Source organism: Oncorhynchus gorbuscha, linkage group LG03 (genome assembly GCF_021184085.1).
Source record: "Oncorhynchus gorbuscha isolate QuinsamMale2020 ecotype Even-year linkage group LG03, OgorEven_v1.0, whole genome shotgun sequence".
Lineage (NCBI taxonomy): Eukaryota > Metazoa > Chordata > Actinopteri > Salmoniformes > Salmonidae > Oncorhynchus > Oncorhynchus gorbuscha.
This window is the reverse complement of record NC_060175.1, coordinates 101,017,742-101,038,364: the sequence shown is the minus strand read 5'-3', so window position 1 is coordinate 101,038,364 and position 20,623 is coordinate 101,017,742. Positions and strand designations below refer to the sequence as shown.

General features: G+C 46.2%; 1 protein-coding gene across 1 annotated transcript in view; it reads right to left on the bottom strand.

The window, feature by feature from the left end:
* The window catches only part of LOC124032375 (AMP deaminase 2-like), a 95,213-nt gene extending 78,616 nt beyond the window's left edge, over positions 1-16,597 (bottom strand). The window contains exon 1 of the mRNA XM_046344736.1: positions 16,380-16,597. The gene's annotated coding sequence lies outside the window, so the exon portion shown is untranslated. The remainder of the gene's footprint in view (positions 1-16,379) is intronic.
* Positions 16,598-20,623: the final 4,026 nt, after the last annotated feature.

The window sequence follows — 20,623 nt, the reverse complement described above, 5'->3', positions numbered from 1 at the left end:
ATTTCTCCTCCGCAAGTAGCGTTCTTCTGGCATCCACCAATCACAGATTTGTCTGTTGGACTGCCAGATGGTGAAGCGTGATTCATCACTCCAGAGAATGCATTTCCACTGCTCCAGAGTCCAATGGCGACAAGCTTTTCACCACTCCAGCCGACGCTTGGCATTGCACATGGTGATCTTCGGCTTGTGTGCGGCTGCTTAGCCGCACACAAGCTAGTAGGGTGAGGCCATGTAGTGTATATGAACGAACTGGCGAGGGCACTAGAACAGTCTGCAGCACCCGGCCTCACCCTACTAGAATCTGAAGTCGAATGTCTACTCTTTGCTGATGATTCGGTGCTTCTGTCGCCAACCAAGGAGGGCCTACATTAGCACCTAGATCGTCTGCACAGATTCCGCCAGACCTGGGCCCTGAAAGTAAATCTCAGTAAGACAAAAATAATGGTGTTGCAGGACCACAAATACAAATTCCATCTAGAATCTGTTGCCCTATCGCACACGAAAAATTATACATATACAGAGCGAGAGCGAGAGCGAGAGCGAGCGAGCGAGCGAGAGAGAGAGAGAGAGAGAGAGAGAGAGAGAGAGAGAGAGAGAGAGAGAGAGAGAGAGAGAAAGAGAGAAAGAGAGAAAGAGAGAAAGAGAATGTGTCTGAGATGTCTTGGCAGTGAGAGAGAGAGCGAGAGAGAGAGATGTAGAGAGAGAGATGTAGAGAGAGAGAGAGAGAGAGAGAGAGAGAGAGAGAGAGAGAGAGAGAGAGAGAGATGTAGAGAGCGAGCTTCTCTTTTGAAGTAAAGCCAGGTCGGCAGGCCAGCCTGTAGTAAAAGATTGAGTCACTGGACTAGAATATCTCTCTCTCTCGAGGGAGGGTGGAGGGTAGATGACCCACTAGACTAGCATAGACAGACATGTTATTACAGAGATCTATCATCTAGAAGAGATTATTCCACTCCGTCTATGGGGAAGCTTAAACCTTTAGCTCATTAACACAGAAATGCCTCATGTCAGAATAGAACCCTGCAGAAAGACACATTACATTGGTTTATATAATTGCAGGTTCAGTGGCTTTCAACAACATTCACAGTATAGTCCAGTCTCTCTTAGTCCCATATAGTCCAGTCTCTCTTAGTCCCATATAGTCCAGTCCATCTTAGTCCGTCTTAGTCCCATATAGTCCAGTCCATCTTAGTCCAGTCCATCTTAGTCCCATATAGTCCAGTCCATTTTAGTCCCATATAGTCCAGTCCATCTTAGTCCCATATAGTCCAGTCCATTTTAGTCCCATATAGTCCAGTCCATCTTAGTCCCATATAGTCCAGTCCATTTTAGTCCCATATAGTCCAGTCCATCTTAGTCCCATATAGTCCAGTCCATCTTAGTCCAGTCCATTTTAGTCCCATATAGTCCAGTCCATTTTAGTCCCATATAGTCCAGTCCATCTTAGTCCCATATAGTCCAGTCCATCTTAGTCCATTTTAGTCCCATATAGTCCAGTCCATCTTAGTCCAGTCCATCTTAGTCCCATATAGTCCAGTCCATCTTAGTCCCACATAGTCCAGTCCATCTTAGTCCCATATAGTCCAGTCCATCTTAGTCCCATATAGTCCAGTCCATCTTAGTCCAGTCCATATTAGTCCAGTCCCTCAGTGGACAGAAATACAGATGGCAGCACATATGGAATACCTACAAAAAGCTCTCATCTGTGTCCTGAATGGCACCCTAAATCCTATAAAGTATTGCATTATATAGGGAACAGGGTTACATTTGGGACACAGACTCAGATGAACATTTAGTGACATTCAATTTTTTTTTTTAATTTGACTGGAATATAAACGTCTCCGCTGTCTAGGGAATTGAACTTGTGTCACACTGGGTTAAAAAAAATGTTGGAATTAACATTGTTCCAACTTGCGTTGATGACATTTTGCAAATCAGTTTCCCACATTGATTAAAAAAATGAAATGCATACATTTTTTTTGTTGAAAAAAAAAGTAAAATGCTGGGAAACTGATTGGACTTACAAAATGTCATCAACTCAAGCCGGAACTATGAAACTCTGAAATGTTCTAACTGGTTAGACCCGGCTAACACGTGAATGCAGCATTTGGGATTTTCCTTTTTTTTTCTTGCAACCTAAATCCAATAACATGGTGACACTGTGTTGATTTCACGTTGAATTCACATTCAAGTTAACAACTAAATCAAAACTAGGGTCTAGATTCTGATCTGCCGTAACCCATAATGCATAGCTGTATTAATGTTGTGGGAGGTGTACAGTAACTGCCTTGGAGCTGTCAAATCAGCAAGAGGTTCCCAGCGTTATACTTATCACGGACATTTCCATTGGATGCACCGAGTCGCATTAGTATAAATCCCATGCAGCCTTGCTACATGTTGGTACACTAGAATGTGTGTTGTAATCCAAACCTCAGTTAGGCTGATATCGTCATTATTTAATTGAACTATTTTTCTTTTTAAATTTGAGTGTATTTATTTCTATATAGCCTACATTTTCTCGTCCTGAACTTCTAATGCGAGTGTGATTTAAGGACGTTTTGACAATCACAACAAGAGTAGCCGCAGAACCGATTTGACAGCTCCTCCAACGCAGATACACCTCCTGCACACCAAAATAACAACAACGGGTGCATTTGAGTGGCTGAAGTAACTGAGGAGTTGACCCAGGGGAGACGCACACCTGTTGTTTCCAGCAAAGCATGTGACAAATACAGTTTGATTTGAATTGCAGTGTTGTGTTATGACAATGAGGAGGCCTCTTACATCACACTCAGTCAAGGAGTGTGTGGTGAACAAGCTCCCTCTTGGTGAGTGGGTAGACAAGTCCAGGTCCTAGTTTCTATAGATTCTGACAAGTCCAGGCCCTAGTTTCTAAAGATTCTGACAAGTCCAGGTCCTAGTTTCTAAAGATTGTGACAAGTCCAGGCCCAAGTTTCTACAGATTCTGACAAGTCCAGGCCCTAGTTTCTACAGATTCTGACAAGTCCAGGCCCTAGTTTCTACAGATTCTGACAAGTCCAGGCCCTAGTTTCTACAGATTCTGACAAGTCCAGGCCCAAGTTTCTACAGATTCTGACAATTCCAGGCCCTAGTTTCTACAGATTCTGACAAGTCCAGGCCCTAGTTTCTACAGATTCTGACAAGTCCAGGCCCTAGTTTCTACAGATTCTGACAGGTCCAGGCCCTAGTTTCTATAGATTCTGACAAGTCCAGGTCCTAGTTTCTACAGATTCTGACAAGTGTCAAATGTTTGCAGACGAGAGAAGTATGATATTGAAGAGTCTGTGAATGGAAAATGTTGCAATTGATCGTGCTCCGGACTTCCTTGAGTGCCCTGTTAGGGTGAAGGAGGTTGAGGTGTCAAGGATCAAGGCTGCTCAGCGGATCTCTTACGTGGAGGCAGTGAAGAGAGTCAAAGGGGCAAGAGACAACAGCATTGAAGATATGGCAGGGGAGGCATTGCAACCATTTGCTAGTGTTTTAAGTCAATTGAGTGATCTAGATATCCTCATTGTGAAGAAGGTGGATTTTGTGGTATTTATAGCCACACTGATTAATTGTATAACACAAATGTCTGGACATCAAGAAGCTGGACTTCGCTATATCTGCAGTCGAGAAGTTTTGGGGCTCCAAGACTTCACGGCAGAACCCCTGCAAGGACTATTGGCGCGAGGAATCGTTGTTTTGCAGTGTTAGCTGGTTAACGACATGGAGCAGCTAAAGAACAGATCTGAAACTTAACGACAACGTTGAAGAACAATGGAAAAGCGGTTCAAGCAGCGTTTCACTATCTGACAGTGAGCTGAAAAAGACGACGCACAGAAGGTCGCACCGTTTCTCACAGTACCTGGCTTGGATGCCATTAATGTCTACAACAGCTGTCAGATAACAGATCAGGAGCAAGCAGATTAGTAAATGTCTGTATTTTTGTACTCCCAGAAGAAACTAAACATTTGGGAGATATGTTTTCAACAGTAGATGTCAGAAATGAAACAAAGAATGTTGTTATTATGAACTTGAAACTGAAATGTCAGTTGTGTAATTTCAGTCAAATTGCAGACTCAGTGTTACGAGAATTTTCATGGGGGGTGAGTGTCACTGACGTTGGTGGAAGAAGGTGAGGACCAAGTTGCAACGTGTTCATGTTTTTTATTCGAAACTGAACACTAAAATGCAAAACAACAAAGAGAACAACCGAAACAGTTCTGTCTGGTGCAGACACACAAACAGAAAGCAACCACCCACAACTAACAGTGGGAAAACAGGCTACCTAAGTATGGTTCTCAATCAGAGACGACGAAAGACAGCTGTTCCTGATTGAGAACCATACCCGGGCAAAACATAGAAATACAAAACCTAGACATACAAACATAGAATGCCCACCCACATCACACCCTGACCAAACAAAACATAGAAACATACAAAGCAATCTACGGTCAGGGCGTGACAGTGAGAGACAAGGGGATGAGAAAAAGTTACTTGGTGAGAGTGAATTGACACTAGAAAGAGCAATACAAATGTGTCAAGCTAGAGAGAGTAATTGTAAGGGATGATGTCCCATAACTTAATACCATATAAACTCACAATTATCAGTTACTAATACAAAGTTGTCTCTGCTCGGCAGAGTTCAGCTTGTTGTGTTATTGGCAGTTAGTTTCCCTATCCTTCTTCCTCTATTTGCTATCATCTGCTTGCAGAAGTAAGACTGGAGCATAGCATCAACAGGAAACTGGCTTAGTTCCCTTTAACCATCTGTACAATTGATATCTTAATGCACTTGTTGTGTCGACCACTGATCCTTAGTCTCAAGCTAAAGCAAAAACATCAAGCGTTGTACTTTTGTAATTACAGGTGTTCCTAAGAAACAGTTAACGCATAGTATGTCTTTTCCACACCCACGCGTCTTCCTATAATGTACAGATATTATACAATTCCTTACATTGACTCAGAGTCAGTTACGGTCAATAGACAGTGGTGTTCTTAGTGACACCGTATAGATAATAAACCCTCCTCCTCACAGCTGCCCATGTCCATTAATGTTGATGATGTGGTTGTTACTGACAAGAAGCACATGGCTGAGCTCTTTAATCACCACTTCATTAAGTCAGGATTCCTATTTGACTCAGCTATGCCTCCATGCCTGTCCAACACCTCATCTCCCACACCTTCTAATGCGACTAGCCCTAATGCTCCTCCCTCTTTTCCCCTTGCCCCGCTACAAAGTTTCTCCCTGCAGGCGGTCACTGAGTCTGAGGTGCTAAAGGAGCTCCTTAAACTTGACCCCCAAAAAACATCTGGGTCAGATGGTTTAGACCCTTCTTTAAGGTTGCTGCCCCTATAATCGCCAAGCCTATTACTGACCTTTTTAACCTGGCTCTCCTCTCTGGGGAGGTTCCCATTGCTTGGAAGGCAGCCACGGCTAGTCCTTTATTTAAAGCTTGAGCTTGATTCTAAGCAATATTTTGCTGCTTTTTTATTGACTTGGCCAAAGCCCTTGATACGGTAGACCATTCCATTGTGGGCCAGCTAAGAAGTATTGGTGTCTCTGAGGGGTTTTTGGCCTGGGTTGCTAACTACCTCTCTCAAAGAGTGCAGTGTATAAAGTCAGAACTGTCTCAGTCACTGCCTGTCACAAACGGTGTACCCCAAGGTTCGGTCCTAGGCCCCACGCTCTTCTCAATTTACATCAACAACATAGCTCAGGCAGTAGGAAGCTCTCTCATCCATTTATATGCAGATGATACAGTCCTTTACTCAACTGGCCCTTCCCGGGATATTGTGTTAAACGTTCTACAACAAAGCTTTCTTAGTGTCCAACAAGCTTTCTCTGCCCTTAACCTTGTTCTGAACACCTCCAAAACAAAGGTCATGTGGTTTGGTAAGATGAATGCCCCTCTCCCCACAGCTGTGATTACTACCCTGAGAATTTAGAGCTTGTAGTCAACTCATACAAGTACTTGAGAGTATGGCTAGATGGTACACGGTCCTTCTCTCATCACACATCAAAGCTGCAGGCTAAAGTTAAATCTAGACTTGGTTTCCTCTATTATAATCACGCCTCTTACACACCAGCTGCCAAACTAACCCTGATTTCTCCCGGATACCATAGACCCACTCAAATTCGCATACTGCCCCAACAGATCCACAGATGACACGATTGCAATCACACTCCACACTGCCCTTTCCCACCTGGACAAAAGGAACACCTATGTGAGAATGCTGTTCTCTTGACTACAGCTCAGCGTTCAACACTATAGTGCCCATGAAGCTCATCATTGAGCTAAGGACCCTGGGACTAAACACCTCCCTCTGCAACTGGATCTTGGACTTCCTGACGGGCCGCCCCAGGTAATAAGGGAAGTCAACAACGCATCTTCCACGCTGATCCTCAAAAACGGGGCCTATCAGGGGTGTGTACTTAGTCCCCTCCTATACTCCCTGTTCACCCACGACAGCGTGGCCAAACACGACTCCAACACCATAAATAAATTTGCACACGACACAACAGTGGCAGGTCTGATCACCAACAACGATGAGATAGCCTATGGGCAGGAAGTCAGAGAACTGGTAGTGTGGTGTCAGGACAACAACCTCTCCCTCAATGTGAGCAAGACAAAGGAGCTGATCGTGGACTATAGGGAAAGGCGGGCCGAACACATCCCCATTAACATCAATGGGGCTGGAGCAGAGCGAGTCGAGAGTTTCAAGTTCCTTGGTGTCCACATCACCAACGATCTATCATGGTCCAAACACACCAAGACAGTCGTGAAGAGGGAATGACAAAACCTTTCCTCCTCAGGAGACTGAAAAGACTCAAAAGGTTCTGTTCTGCATCCGACCGTAAGGCGGGTAATGCGTACGGCTCCGTACATCCCTGGGGCTTCCTGACATCCAGGACCTATATATCAGGCGATGTCAGAGGAAGGCCCTAAAAGTTGTCAGAGACTCCAGTCACCTAAGTCAACAACCTTTATCTCTGCTACTGCACGGCAAGCGGTACCGGAGTGCCAATTCTAGGACCAAAATACTCCTTATCAGCTTCTACCCCCAAGCAATAAGACTGCTGAACAATTAATCAAATGGTCACTGGACTATTTACATCGACCCCCTTCCTCCATTTGTCTTGTACACTGCTGCTACTCGCTGTTTATTATCTATGCATAATCACTTTACCCCTACCTACATGTACAAATGACCTCTAACTTGTACCCCTGCACACTGACCTGGTACCGGTACCCTCTGTAATACAGCCTCGTTACTGTTATGTTGTTATGTTAATTTTTATATATTTTTTTATTTTAGTTTATTTTTTAAATATTTTCTGAACTCTTCTTGAACTGCACTGTTGGTTAAGGGATTGTAAGTAAGCATTGTAAGGGCTACTACACCTGTTGTATTTGGCGCATGTGACAAATAAAGTTTGATTTGATTCAGATGACCATCCTACCCAGAGCTAGATTATGAAGACGTAATTTATTGATCGGCTGTTAAGGTTGCACTCGAGCGGCTAGATGCTCACCGCCTGGTACGGCAACTGCTCCGCCCACAACCGTAAGGCTCTCCAGAGGGTAGTGAGGTCTGCTCAACGCATCACCGGGGGCAAACTACCTGCCCTCCAGGACACCTACACTACAAGATGTCACAGGAAGACCAAAAATATCATCAAGGACAACAACCACCCGAGCCACTGCCTGTTCACCCCGCTATCATCCAGAAGGCGAGGTCAGTACAGGTGCATCAAAGCTGGGACAGAGAGACAAAACAGCTTCTATCTCAAGGCCATCAGACTGTTAAACAGCCATCACTAACATTGAGTGGCTGCTGCCAACATACTGACTCATCTCTAGCCACTTTAATAATAGAAAATTGGATGTAATCAATGTATCACTGGCCACTTTGAACAATGCCACTTTGAATAATATTTACATGCCCTACACAACTCATCTCATATGTATTCTATACCATCAACTGCATCTTGCCTATGCCGTTCGGCCATCGCTCATCCATATATTTTTATGTAAATATTCTTATTCATTCCTTTACACTTGTGTGTATAAGGTAGTTGTTGTGAAATTGTTGGATTACTTGTTAGATATTACTGCACGGTTGGACCTAGAAGCACAAGCATTTCGATACACTCACATTAACATCTGCTAACCATGTGTATGTGACAAATAAAATGTCATTTGATTAGTTCTTTACCATTCGGACATCAGATTTGTCACCGATGCTCCGTAAACAACTTCTAGGTGACTGGGGGCTTTATTTTCACGTCCGGATGAAATGCATGCCCAAATTCAACTGCCTGCTACTCATCCCCAGAAGATAAGATTTGCATATTATTAGTATATTTGGATGGAAAACACTCTGCCGTTTCTAAAACTGTTTGAATCGTCTGTGAGAATAACATGACGTATTTACCAGATGAAACCCAGAGGACAAACCATTCAGATTTTTTTTTAGGTCACTCTCTTTTCAATGGGGTTTCATTGGGAATCCAGATTTCTAAGGGACCTTCTTGCAGTTCCTATCGCTTCCACTGGATGTCAACAGTCTTTAGAAATGGGTTGTTTTGGAGTTTTTTCCTTTGTGTAATGAAGAAGTGCAGCCATCTTGAACGAGGGTCACTTGAAGTGTACTGTTAGATAGAGGTGTGTGACCAGAAATCTACAGTTTGTTTTCCTCCTGTATTGAACACAGATCATCCCGTCTTCAATTTGATTGATTATTTATGTAAAAAAGTTGTTGTATTACAAAAGTAGTTTGAAATGTTTTGGCAAAGTTAACAGGTAACTTTTGAGATATTTAGGAAGTGACGTTGCGCAAGTTGGAACCAATGTTTTTCTGGATCAAACGCTCCAAATAAATGGACATTTTATATCGACGGAATTAATCGAACAAAAGAAGCATTTGTGATTTTTATGGGACATATTGGAGTGCCAACAAAGAAGCTCGTCAAAGGTAAGACATGAATTATATTTTTATTTCTGCGTTTTATTTCGCGCCTGCAGGGTTGAAATATGCTTTTCTCTCTTTGTTTACGGAGGTGCTATCCTCAGATAATAGCATAGTTTGCTTTCACTGAAAAGCCTTTTTGAAATCTGTCATGTTGGCTGGATTCACAACAAGCGTAGCTTTAATTTGCTATCTTGCATGTGTGATTTAATGAAAGTTTGATTTTTATAATAATTTATTTGAATTTAGCGCTCTGCATTTTCCCTGGCTTTTGGTCAGGTGGGACGCTAGCGTCCCACATATCCCAGAGGGACACATCACTGCACTCTATACTCTTCTGTAAACTGGTCATCTCTGTTTACCCGTTGCAAGACCCACTGGTTGATACTTATTTATAAAACCCTCTTAGGCCTCACTCCCCCCTATCTGAGATATCTACTGCAGCCCTCATCGTCCACATACAACACCCGTTCTGCCAGTCACATTCTGTTAAAGGTCCCCAAAGCACACACATCCCCGGGTCGCTCCTCTTTTCAGTTTGGTGCAGCTAGAGACTGGAACGAGCCTCAACAAACACTCAAACTGGACCGTTTTACCTCCATCTCTTCATTCAAAAACTCCATCATGGATACTCTTACTGACAGTTGTGGCTGCTTTGCATGATGTATTGTTGTCTCTACCTTCTTGCCCTTTGTGCTGTTGTCTGTGCCCAACAATGTTTGTACCCTGTTTTGTGCTGCTACCATGTTGTACTTCTGCCATGTTATGTTGCTACCATGCTGTGTTGTCATGTGTTGCTGCCTTGCTATGTTGTCGTCTTCTCTCTTTATGTAGTGTTGTCTCTTTTGTCGTATATTTTTATTTAATTTATTTATATTTTTAATAATCCCAGGCCCCGTCCCTGGCAGGAGGCCTTTTGCCTTTTGGTAGGCCGTCATTGTCAATAAGAATTTGTTCTTAACTGACTTGCCTCGTTAAATAAAGGTTAAATATATATATTTAAATAAAACAGGTGGAGCATAATAAAAAAGGAAGAGCTAAACGACTTCAAAGGACAGAGCCGACAACAGTCATCAGCGCACTTCAGGGGACCAGCGCTCGTGCGGCGACTGCGGAGGACAGCACAGACCTCTCCAGTGCCCAGCATCTATAAAAGAGTGTCACAACTGTGGCATGAATAACCAAATGCAGGAAGCGAAGACAACAAAATACAGAACACTGTACGGTGAGGGGGCTTTGGGTGACCTCTTTGTGGGAGCAATCACACTTGCAGGACCAGACGAGGACTGGACTGCTACCTACCACACTACTGGAACTGACATTGTGTTCAAATGTGACCCTGGATCACAGGTCAACATCATTCCAGAGACTGAATTGTTACGGTTACAGGTAAAACCAGTGGTGAACACAAAACAAAGGAGAAGACTGGAAGATTACAGTGGTGAAGCAATTGCCGCTTCAGGGACATGAACATTGGTGCTGGAGGTAGATGATACATCTCACAAGGTTCTGTTTGTCATAGTAAAGGGAGAAAAAACAGCCATCGTTGGGTTAAAGTCATGTAACTTACTGGGTCTAGTAAAAACGGGTTCAAATGGTGAAATGACTCATGTTGAGGATGCATATGCTGATGTTTTTCAGGGAAGAGGAAAACTCAAGGTGCAGAACAACATGGAATTAGAGCATCCACATAGACCAGTGATCCATGTACCTAGAAAGGTCCCATTATCACTAAGAGACAAGCTAAAAGCAGAGCTACTGAGGCTAGAGGCCAGTAGATGAGCCTACTGAATGGGTCCACTCACTAGTAATAGTTGAGAAGGAAGATGGATCCATACACAGTCTGAGCGAGCTAACAGAACTAAACAAGTATGTAAAAAGAGAACATTTTCAGCTGCCTACCAGTGGGGAATGTGAGGACAGAAGTACAGGAAGTGAATATTTAATAAATAACCGACAAGAAACAAAAACAAGGACAGCGTTTGGAAAGGGGAAACAAAACAACATTAATGCTGACACGGGTGGGGAAGAAACTGAGGAACTGACAGATATAGGGGAGGTAATCAATAATGTAATAGAGTCCAGGTGAGTCCCATGAAGCGCTGATGCGTGTATCGATGGTGACAGGTATGCAGGTCCTAATCCAGGCACTTGTCATCTCCCGTCTGGATTACTGCAACTCGCTGTTGGCTGGGCTCCCTGCCTGTGCCATTAAACCCCTTCAACTCATCCAGAACGCCGCAGCCCGTCTGGTGTTCAACCTTCCCAAGTTCTCTCACGTCACCCCGCTCCTCCGTTCTCTCCACTGGCTTCCAGTTGAAGCTCGCATCCGCTACAAGACCATGGTGCTTGCCTACGGAGCTGTGAGGGGAACGGCACCTCAGTACCTCCAGGCTCTGATCAGGCCCTACACCCAAACAAGGGCACTGCGTTCATCCACCTCTGGCCTGCTCGCCTCCCTACCACTGAGGAAGTACAGCTCCCGCTCAGCCCAGTCAAAACTGTTCGCTGCCCTGGCCCCCCAATGGTGGAACAAACTCCCTCACGACGCCAGGACAGCGGAGTCAATCACCACCTTCCGGAGACACCTGAAACCCCACCTCTTTAAGGAATACCTAGGATAGGTTAAGTAATCCCTCTCACCCCACCCCCCCTAAGTTTTAGATGCACTATTGTTAAGTGACTGTCCCACTGGATGTCATAAGGTGAATGCACCAAGTTGTAAGTCGCTCTGGATAAGAGCGTCTGCTAAATGACTTAAATGTAAATGTAAATGTATGCGTAATGATGGGCCACCTGGCGCCATCGAGCGGCAGAGAGGGGGGGCGGGAGCAGTACCTCGCCACCTGACATGGAAGGCTAAGGCGTGGAAACCCAACAAGCCGGCTGAAGTGTGGAAGCCTGACGAGCCGACTGAGGCATGGGAGCCTGATGAGCCGGCTGAGAAGTGGAAGCCTAATGAACCAGCTGAGGCATGGAAGTCTGACGAGCCGACTGAGGCATGGGAGCATGACGAGCCGACTGAGGCATGGGAGCATGACGAGCCGACTGAGGCATGGGAGCATGACGAGCCGACTGAGGCATGGGAGCATGACGAGCCGACTGAGGCATGGGAGCATGACGAGCCGACTGAGGCATGGGAGCATGACGAGCCGACTGAGGCATGGGAGCATGACGAGCCGACTGAGGCATGGGAGCATGACGAGCCGACTGAGGCATGGGAGCATGACGAGCCGACTGAGGCATGGGAGCATGACGAGCCGACTGAGGCATGGGAGCATGACGAGCCGACTGAGGCATGGGAGCATGACGAGCCGACTGAGGCATGGGAGCATGACGAGCCGACTGAGGCATGGGAGCATGACGAGCCGACTGAGGCATCCCCGGTTCCTTTGGCAGCGACACCCTGACCCGACGTCACTAACCCCAACAAAAAAACTCCCTGATACCTCCAATATCGGTGTCTGCATTCTGTGAGGACAGACGCTGGGAGATGAGAAGCAAGTAGAGGGAGTGAATGTTTAATAAATAACTGACATGAAACAAAACAAGGACTGCGTCTGGACAGGGGAAACAAAACAACATTAATGCAGGGAAGAAACTGAGGAAGTGACAGATATAGGGGAGGAAATCTATAAGGTAATAGAGTCCAGGTGAGTCCCATGAAGCACTGATACGCGTAATGATGGTGACAGGTGTGCGTAATGATGGGCCGCCTGGTGCCCTCGTGCGCCAGAGAGGGGGAGCGGGAGCAGCTGTGACAGGAAGATATTCGGGATATATTAGGAGCTCAATACTTCTCAAAGCTAGACGCCTCCTCAGGGGTTTGGCAGATCAGTCTAGACAAAGAGAGTACAAGGATTTTTACTTTCCTTTTTGTAGGTACTCATTTAAAAGGCTCCAGTTTGTTCTCAATTCATTACCAGAAGTCTTTCATAGGCCAGTCCGACAGATATTTGAGAGTGTGCCAGGCACCACAGTGTCCATTGATGTGGTATTATGGGGTCAGAAAACTTGAAAATAAAGGAAAGCCGCATACTCTAGGAACTCAGATGCAAAAATGTAATGTCCAACGTTTCGACAGGCAAGCTGTCTTCATCAGGGAGTAATCACAAACACTGCGGGATGACTTGTTTATATAGTGTCAAAAGACACACACAGGTGTCTGTAAAAATGGCCAAGTATGGCCTAGTATCATTGGTTAATGCTCAAATATTAAAATGGCATACAAAGAACAGCATACAAAAAACAAATGGATAGCATACGATCATAGATTCATTTTAGACTACACAAACGTACAAATAATTACAATGGCAAAGTCACAATAATCACAAGAATTGCTTCAGATCAAAGTCTACGTTGAGACCGAAGGGAGCAAAGGTCTTTAAATTAAAGATCCAGGCAGCCTCTCGTTTTAACAATAAATTATCAAGGTCACCCTCTCTCCTAGGGAGCGTGACATGTTCGATGCCAATATAACGCAGAGACGAAATCAAGTGGTTTGCTTCCAAAAAGTGGGCCGCAACTGGGTAAGTTGGGGTCAGAGCACAACACAATGTTGAAAGCAGCACTTGATCTAGCCAGAGCTAATGGGCGAAACCCAAACGCAGACAAACGGGAATTCAGAAATACAGAAATAACCTTCTAGGGTGAAAAACGAACATGTGAAGATGTTCAGATAGACCAGAGCTAAGTGACAGCCATCACGAACATGCCCCCGCCTACCGATCAAGAGGGTGTACGAAGGTTCTTAGTAAGTATGGTTAACTATGTGGGCAAATTTGTACCTAATCTGGCAACTCGCACATCCGGTGTCTTCTTAACCTGCAGTTACTCCCCCAGTACACAGACTCTCACTCTTCCTCCATCTCTGTGTGATTGTGTGGTTGGAGATAGGTGTGCAAGAGTCAGAGCAAATCCCTTCCAGCTGCAACTCGTTCCATAATCAAGACCTCTACAAATACTCAGTCTTGCCACTTCCACTCTGCCAGATCGTAATCTCTGCTCAGTCAGTTCATAATCTAGCTATTTATGATTAGTCAAGATCCTGTTACTCTGCTGTGCCTGTTTCCCTGCCTGACACCGTTTATCCTATAATTGCAATTACCGCTCTGTCTCCTGTTCCACATCTCACCACCCAACTACTCTGGATATTACTCACCACCACTATCTTTGATTCTACTCAGGAACTGTTTACCCTGTTCTACTAAGCCAACTCCAACCTCAGTCTCCACATCTGTTTTTTCTGCAACTCATCCGAGCTTCCCCAGATCTGCACTCCATATCTCTCATATCTCTCCAAATATGAATCCCTGTTTCCTCATCTGAGTCTGCTCTTGGGATCCGCCGGTGTCGCCCCGTTTAACAACGAGTCAGATGAGAAGTGTACTGTGTAAAAACTACAGAGTGGTGTTGGAACAGTAATCACCAGGAAGAGTTGGAGCAGCTCAAGGCATTAATCATGCACGCTCCAGTACAGAGGTTCAATGATGACAATCTCATCAGAGGCCTCTAAAGCAGCAGCAGTATGGCACTAGATGTCGCCCAATAGCAAATGCCTCCAGTGCTCTGGCAACTTCTGAGTGTAATTATGCTCAGATTGAGAAAGAGGCATTGGCACTGTCGTATGCATGTGAGGAAACTCCATGTGTTTATCTATGGTAAAAACCATGTGGGCCCGAAACAGATCATAAACCTTTGGTTACTATTGCAAAGAAGTGTCTAACATTCACACCACCAAGGCTAGGTTTTCAAAATGTCTGAAATATGACTTACAGACCAGGGGGTTAAGATTGTGTTAGTGGCAGACACATTTATCCAGAGTTTTTGAAAGCTCACAACCAAACCGGATATACGAGCAGGACAAGACCGTACATGTAAACCTTATCAGAAAGAGTTGCACAGTCTCGGATGAAATGTGGGCAGTTATGTCACGTGCTACTGCAGAAGATAAAATATTTGTTAAAGGTGATTGAATCCATAACATGTAGGTGGTCTGTACAAGCTATACTCTACCCTTATGGTCAATACAGGAATGAAATATCTGTACTGGATGGAATTATGTCTAAGGGTTCAAGAAGTGTGCTACAGAAAAACATGCTGACACCCTGTTACGGATACAGTTATCCTGTGTGTGTGTGTATCCTGTGTGTGTGTGTATCCTGTGTGTGTGTGTGTTTCTTTTCTCTCCTTCTCCCCTCACAGGTGAAAATCATCACTCCCCAATCAGTCAACAATCAATCATCAATCAGAAGACACACCTCCTCCTATTTCCTACCCAAACCAAGACAAGTCACCCATGGGCATACACTACCCGTAAGTGAACTTTGTTAAATACATTAGTTAGAACTGGGCGGACCACCCACTGTATTTTTGGTTAGTTAGTTAGCTGTTAAAGTAGGCTAGTCTAGCTTAGGGGTGTGTTTTTGTATATTTATTGTTTCTTTCCTTGGGTCCAGCTCAGCCCCTTTTCCTGCTCCCCCCATTACCGTGTGTTTATAAATAAACCTGGAGTTTGACGGTAGATTTCTGTTGTCGTGGTTATTTCGTTCATACTTTTACTTTGTCACAATAATCATTTGCATGAGTTATGTTACAGGTCTCATTACCATCCCCCCTAGACTGTCGGGCCAAAAGGGATTCGTAATACCCCCCCCCAGACATAGAGTAGACGGTCAGAGCCTGTGGAACATGCCAGAAATACGGGTAAAAACAGAGCAAAGAGACAATGTGAGTTGGGGAAAAAGAGATATTGAGACCATGGGGAATAGATCTCTTTTCTGTTGAGGGCAAGAACTATGTTCTACTGATGGGCTAGTACTCTCATTACCCAGAAAGCTTTGCTGAAGGACACTACTGTTAGTCAAGTGATTACTCACAAGAAGTCATTCTTTGCTCGTCCATTGGGTCGCAGAGGTAGTTCGTACGGACAACACCTCACAGTTTAGCTTTCGGTGATTTTTGTTACACTGCAAATGTTCAAGCGTGTCACGTTGACCCCTCTGTACCCGCAGTACAATGGGTTAGTCGAAAGAAGGCTGTCAAAACAGTTTAAGGAAGCTCTCGAATCAAAGACAGACTCAAATTTAGCTTTGTTAAAACTACAGGGCTACTCCACTGAAACATGGTCTGTTTCCTGCAGAGCTGTTGTTCAAATAGGAAACTCAACTAGGCTGCCAGTACTCCTGGAAACAGAAGGATGACAAGGTCACTTTTTAACAAACAGGGAGAAAAGAGTAAACAGAAAAGACACTATGACAAAAGGGATCCAAGGTGCTCAGTCCAAGCGATCGAGTGAAAATGCATGATGGGAAAACATGGAGCGTTGAGGCCCGTGTGGTGAAAACAGTGGCAACCAGGTCACATGATGTAATGATACCTAAGGGGGTTACGCTTGTTCCACTTACCTGAGTGTGAGCAAACAGACAGGTGAGAGAGTGACATTACAGGTGAGACAACGTCAAGCCTAGACACTCCTGTGTCAGACCCAACAGGGCAGCCTGTCGAAATGAGACGATTAGGTAGAGAAGCCCAGACACTCCTGTGTCAGACCCACCAGGGCAGCCTGTCGAAATGAGACGATTAGGTAGAGATGCCCAGACACTCCTGTGTCAGACCCACCAGGGCAGCCTGTCGAAATGAGACGATTAGGTAGAGAAGCCCAGACACTCCTGTTTCAGACATACCAGGGCAGCCTGTCGAAATGAGACGATTAGGTGGAGAAGCCCAGACACTCCTGTATCAGACCCACCAGGGCAGCCTGTCGAAATGAGACGATTAGGTGGAGAAGCCCAGACACTCCTGTGTCAGACCCACCAGGGCAGCCTGTCGAAATGAGACGATTAGGTAGAGAAGTAAAAGCACCTCAGAGGCTGATTGAGGAAGTACAAATGTGTTATTTAAATGCAGTGTTCACTATGCAAAGAATTGTAACCAGGATTTTTAGAGAATTGTTATTGTTAGTGTAATTGTTATTACATCCTGGCATATTGTATCGGAGCCCATGTGCCCACTTACAGTAGGGTTTGCGCAGCCTGCGCACAGCAGTGGGAGAGCCGGAGATCCCAACTCAATGCAGATACTTGACCGGCTCCGGTTAACTTGAATAAAGAAGGGCTAATGTTTTAAAGAACAGTTGTTCTTCAACTTCCGGACCCCCTACTGAACCACCTATCCGGACCCCCTACTGAACCACCTATCCGGACCCCCTACTGGACCACCCATCTGGACCCCCTACTGAACCACCCATCTGGACCCCTACTGGACCACCCATCCGGACCCCCTACTGAACCACCCATCCGGACCCCCTACTGAACCACCCATCTAGAACCCCTACTGGACCACCCCTACTAGACCACCCATCTAGACCCCCTACTGGACCACCCATCTAGAACCCCTACTGGACCACCCATCCGGACCCCCTACTGAACCACCCATCCGGACCCCCTACTGGACCACCCCTACTAGACCACCCATCTAGACCCCCTACTGGACCACCCATCTAGAACCCCTACTGGACCACCCATCCGAATCCCTACTAGACCACCCATCCAGACCCCCTACTTGAATTCCTATCTGGACCCCCTACTGAACCACCTATCTAGACCCCTACTGGACCATCCATCTGGACCCCCATCTAGACCCCCTACTGGACCACCCATCTAGACCCCTACTGAAACCACCCATCTAGACCCCTACTGGACCACCCATCTAGACCCCTACTGAAACCACCCATCTAGACCCCCTACTGGACCATCCATCTGGACCCCTACTGGACCCCCATCTAGACCCCCTACTGGACCATCCATCTGGACCCCCATCTAGACCCCCTACTGGACCACCCATCTGGACCCCTACTGGACCCCCATCTAGACCCCCTACTGGACCATCCATCTGGATCCCCCATCTAGACCCCTACTGGACCATCCATCTAGACCCCCTACTGGACCACCCTACTGAACCCCTACTAGACCCCCTACTGAACCACCCATCTAGACCCCTTACTGGACCACCCTACTGAACCCCTACTAGACCCCCTACTGGACCACCCATCTAGAACCACTACTGAAACCACCCATCTAGACCCCCTACTGGACCACCCATCTGGACCCCTACTGGACCACCCATCCGGACCCCTACTGAAACCACCCATCTAGACCCCCTACTGGACCACCCATCTGGACCCCCTACTAGACCACCCATCTAGACCCCCTACTGGACCACCCATCTAGACCCCCTACTGGACCACCCTACTGAACCCCTACTAGACTCCCTACTGAACCACCCATCTAGACCCCCTACTGAAACCACCCATCTAGACCCCCTACTGGACCACCCATCTGGACCCCCATCTGGACCCCCTACTAGACCACCCATCTAGACCCCCTACTGGACCACCCATCTAGACCCCCTACTGAAACCACCCATCTAGACCCCCTACTGGACCACCCATCTGGACCCCCTACTAGACCACCCATCTAGACCCCCTACTGGACCACCCTACTGAACCCCTACTAGACTCCCTACTGAACCACCCATCTAGACCCCCTACTGAAACCACCCATCTAGACCCCCTACTGGACCACCCATCTGGACCCCCATCTGGACCCCTACTAGACCACCCATCTAGACCCCCTACTGGACCACCCATCTAGACCCCCTACTGAAACCACCCATCTAGACCCCCTACTGGACCACCCATCTGGACCCCCTACTAGACCACCCATCTAGACCCCCTACTGGACCACCCATCTAGACCCCTACTGGACCACCCTACTGAACCCCTACTAGACCCCCTACTGAACCACCCATCTAGACCCCCTACTGAAACCACCCATCTAGACCCCCTACTAGACCACCCATCTAGACCCCTACTGGACCACCCATCTAGACCCCCTACTGGACCACCCATCTAGACCCCTACTGAAACCACCCATCTAGACCCCCTACTGGACCACCCATCTAGACCCCCTACTGGACCACCCATCTAGACCCCCTACTGAAACCACCCATCTGGACCCCCTACTGGACCACCCATCTAGACCCCCTACTGAACCACCCATCTGGACCCCCTACTGGACCACCCATCTGGACCCCCTACTGGACCACCCTATCCGGTTGGAGCGAGTGGTCGCATCTGCACGTCGCTCCAACGGGTAGTATAACTTTTTCATTATATTTCATTATATCACAACGGTTTGATTTGTCTTATCTTAGCAATTTCTTCTCAGCTAGCTACATAGCCGTCTTTGTATCAAAGATAATTGCGTAATTATCGTATTTCGCCGTCCTAACGTAGTCTTCACTAGCCAGCTAGCTAACGTCCACTGATTAGCTGCACTGGAGAAACTGTTACACTCAACTGAACGACTTCATTAGTTTAGTGTTAGCTAGCTACATAGCTGTCTTTGCTGTCTTCGTATCATCGTATCATCGTATCCAAGATAATTGTGTTGTTTAGGTTTAGAGTGTGTAGTCTTAGAGTGATTATCTTAATTTACCGAGGTTAGCTAGCCAGCTATCTGTCGTCCTTAACGTAGGTGACTCTGCTAGCTAGCCAACAGCTAGCCAACGCTAGCCAACGTCTTCTGTATAGAACTCAACTACCCGGTCGCATTCACAGGTTGTATCACATTTTCACTTCATTTTCATTACAGTACAACGGTTTGATTTGTTTGATCGTAGCTAGCTACTTAGCTAGCTACATAGCCGTCTTTGTATCAAAGATAATTGTGTAGTCTAGAGCGATTTTCTAGGTTCGCTAGCCATCTATTGTCGTTATTTTAACGCAACGTAACGTAAACAACACTGCTAGCTAGCCTGCTAGCCCCGATTAGCAACACTGCAGAAACTATTACACTCAACGGAACGACTTGATTAGTGTAGTGTCAACAACGCACCCACTGCCAGCTGGCCTACTTCAGCAGTACTGTATCATTTTAATCATTTTAGTCAATAAGATTCTTGCTACGTAGCTTAACTTTCTGAACATTCGAGACGTGTAGTCCACTTGTCATTCCAATCTCCTTTGCATTAGCGTAGCCTCTTCTGTAGCCTGTCAACTATGTGTCTGTTTATCCCTGTTCTCTCCTCTCTGCACAGACCATACAAACGCTCCTCACCGCGTGGCCGCGGCCACCCTACTCTGGTGGTCCCAGCGCGCACGACCCACGTGGAGTTCCAGGTCTCCGGTAGCCTCTGGAACTGCCAATCTGCGGTCAACAAGGCAGAGTTCATCTCAGCCTATGCCTCCCTCCAGTCCTCGACTTCTTGGCACTGACGGAAACATGGATCACCACAGACAACACTGCTACTCCTACTGCTCTCTCTTCGTCCGCCCACGTGTTCTCGCACACCCCGAGAGCGTCTGGTCAGCGGGGTGGTGGCACCGGGATCCTCATCTCTCCCAAGTGGTCATTCTCTCTTTCTCCCCTTACCCATCTGTCTATCGCCTCCTTTGAATTCCATGCTGTCACAGTTACTAGCCCTTTCAAGCTTAACATCCTTATCATTTATCGCCCTCCAGGTTCCTCGGAGAGTTCATCAATGAGCTTGATGCCTTGATAAGCTCCTTTCCTGAGGACGGCTCACCTCTCACAGTTCTGGGCGACTTTAACCTCCCCACGTCTACCTTTGACTCTTTCCTCTCTGC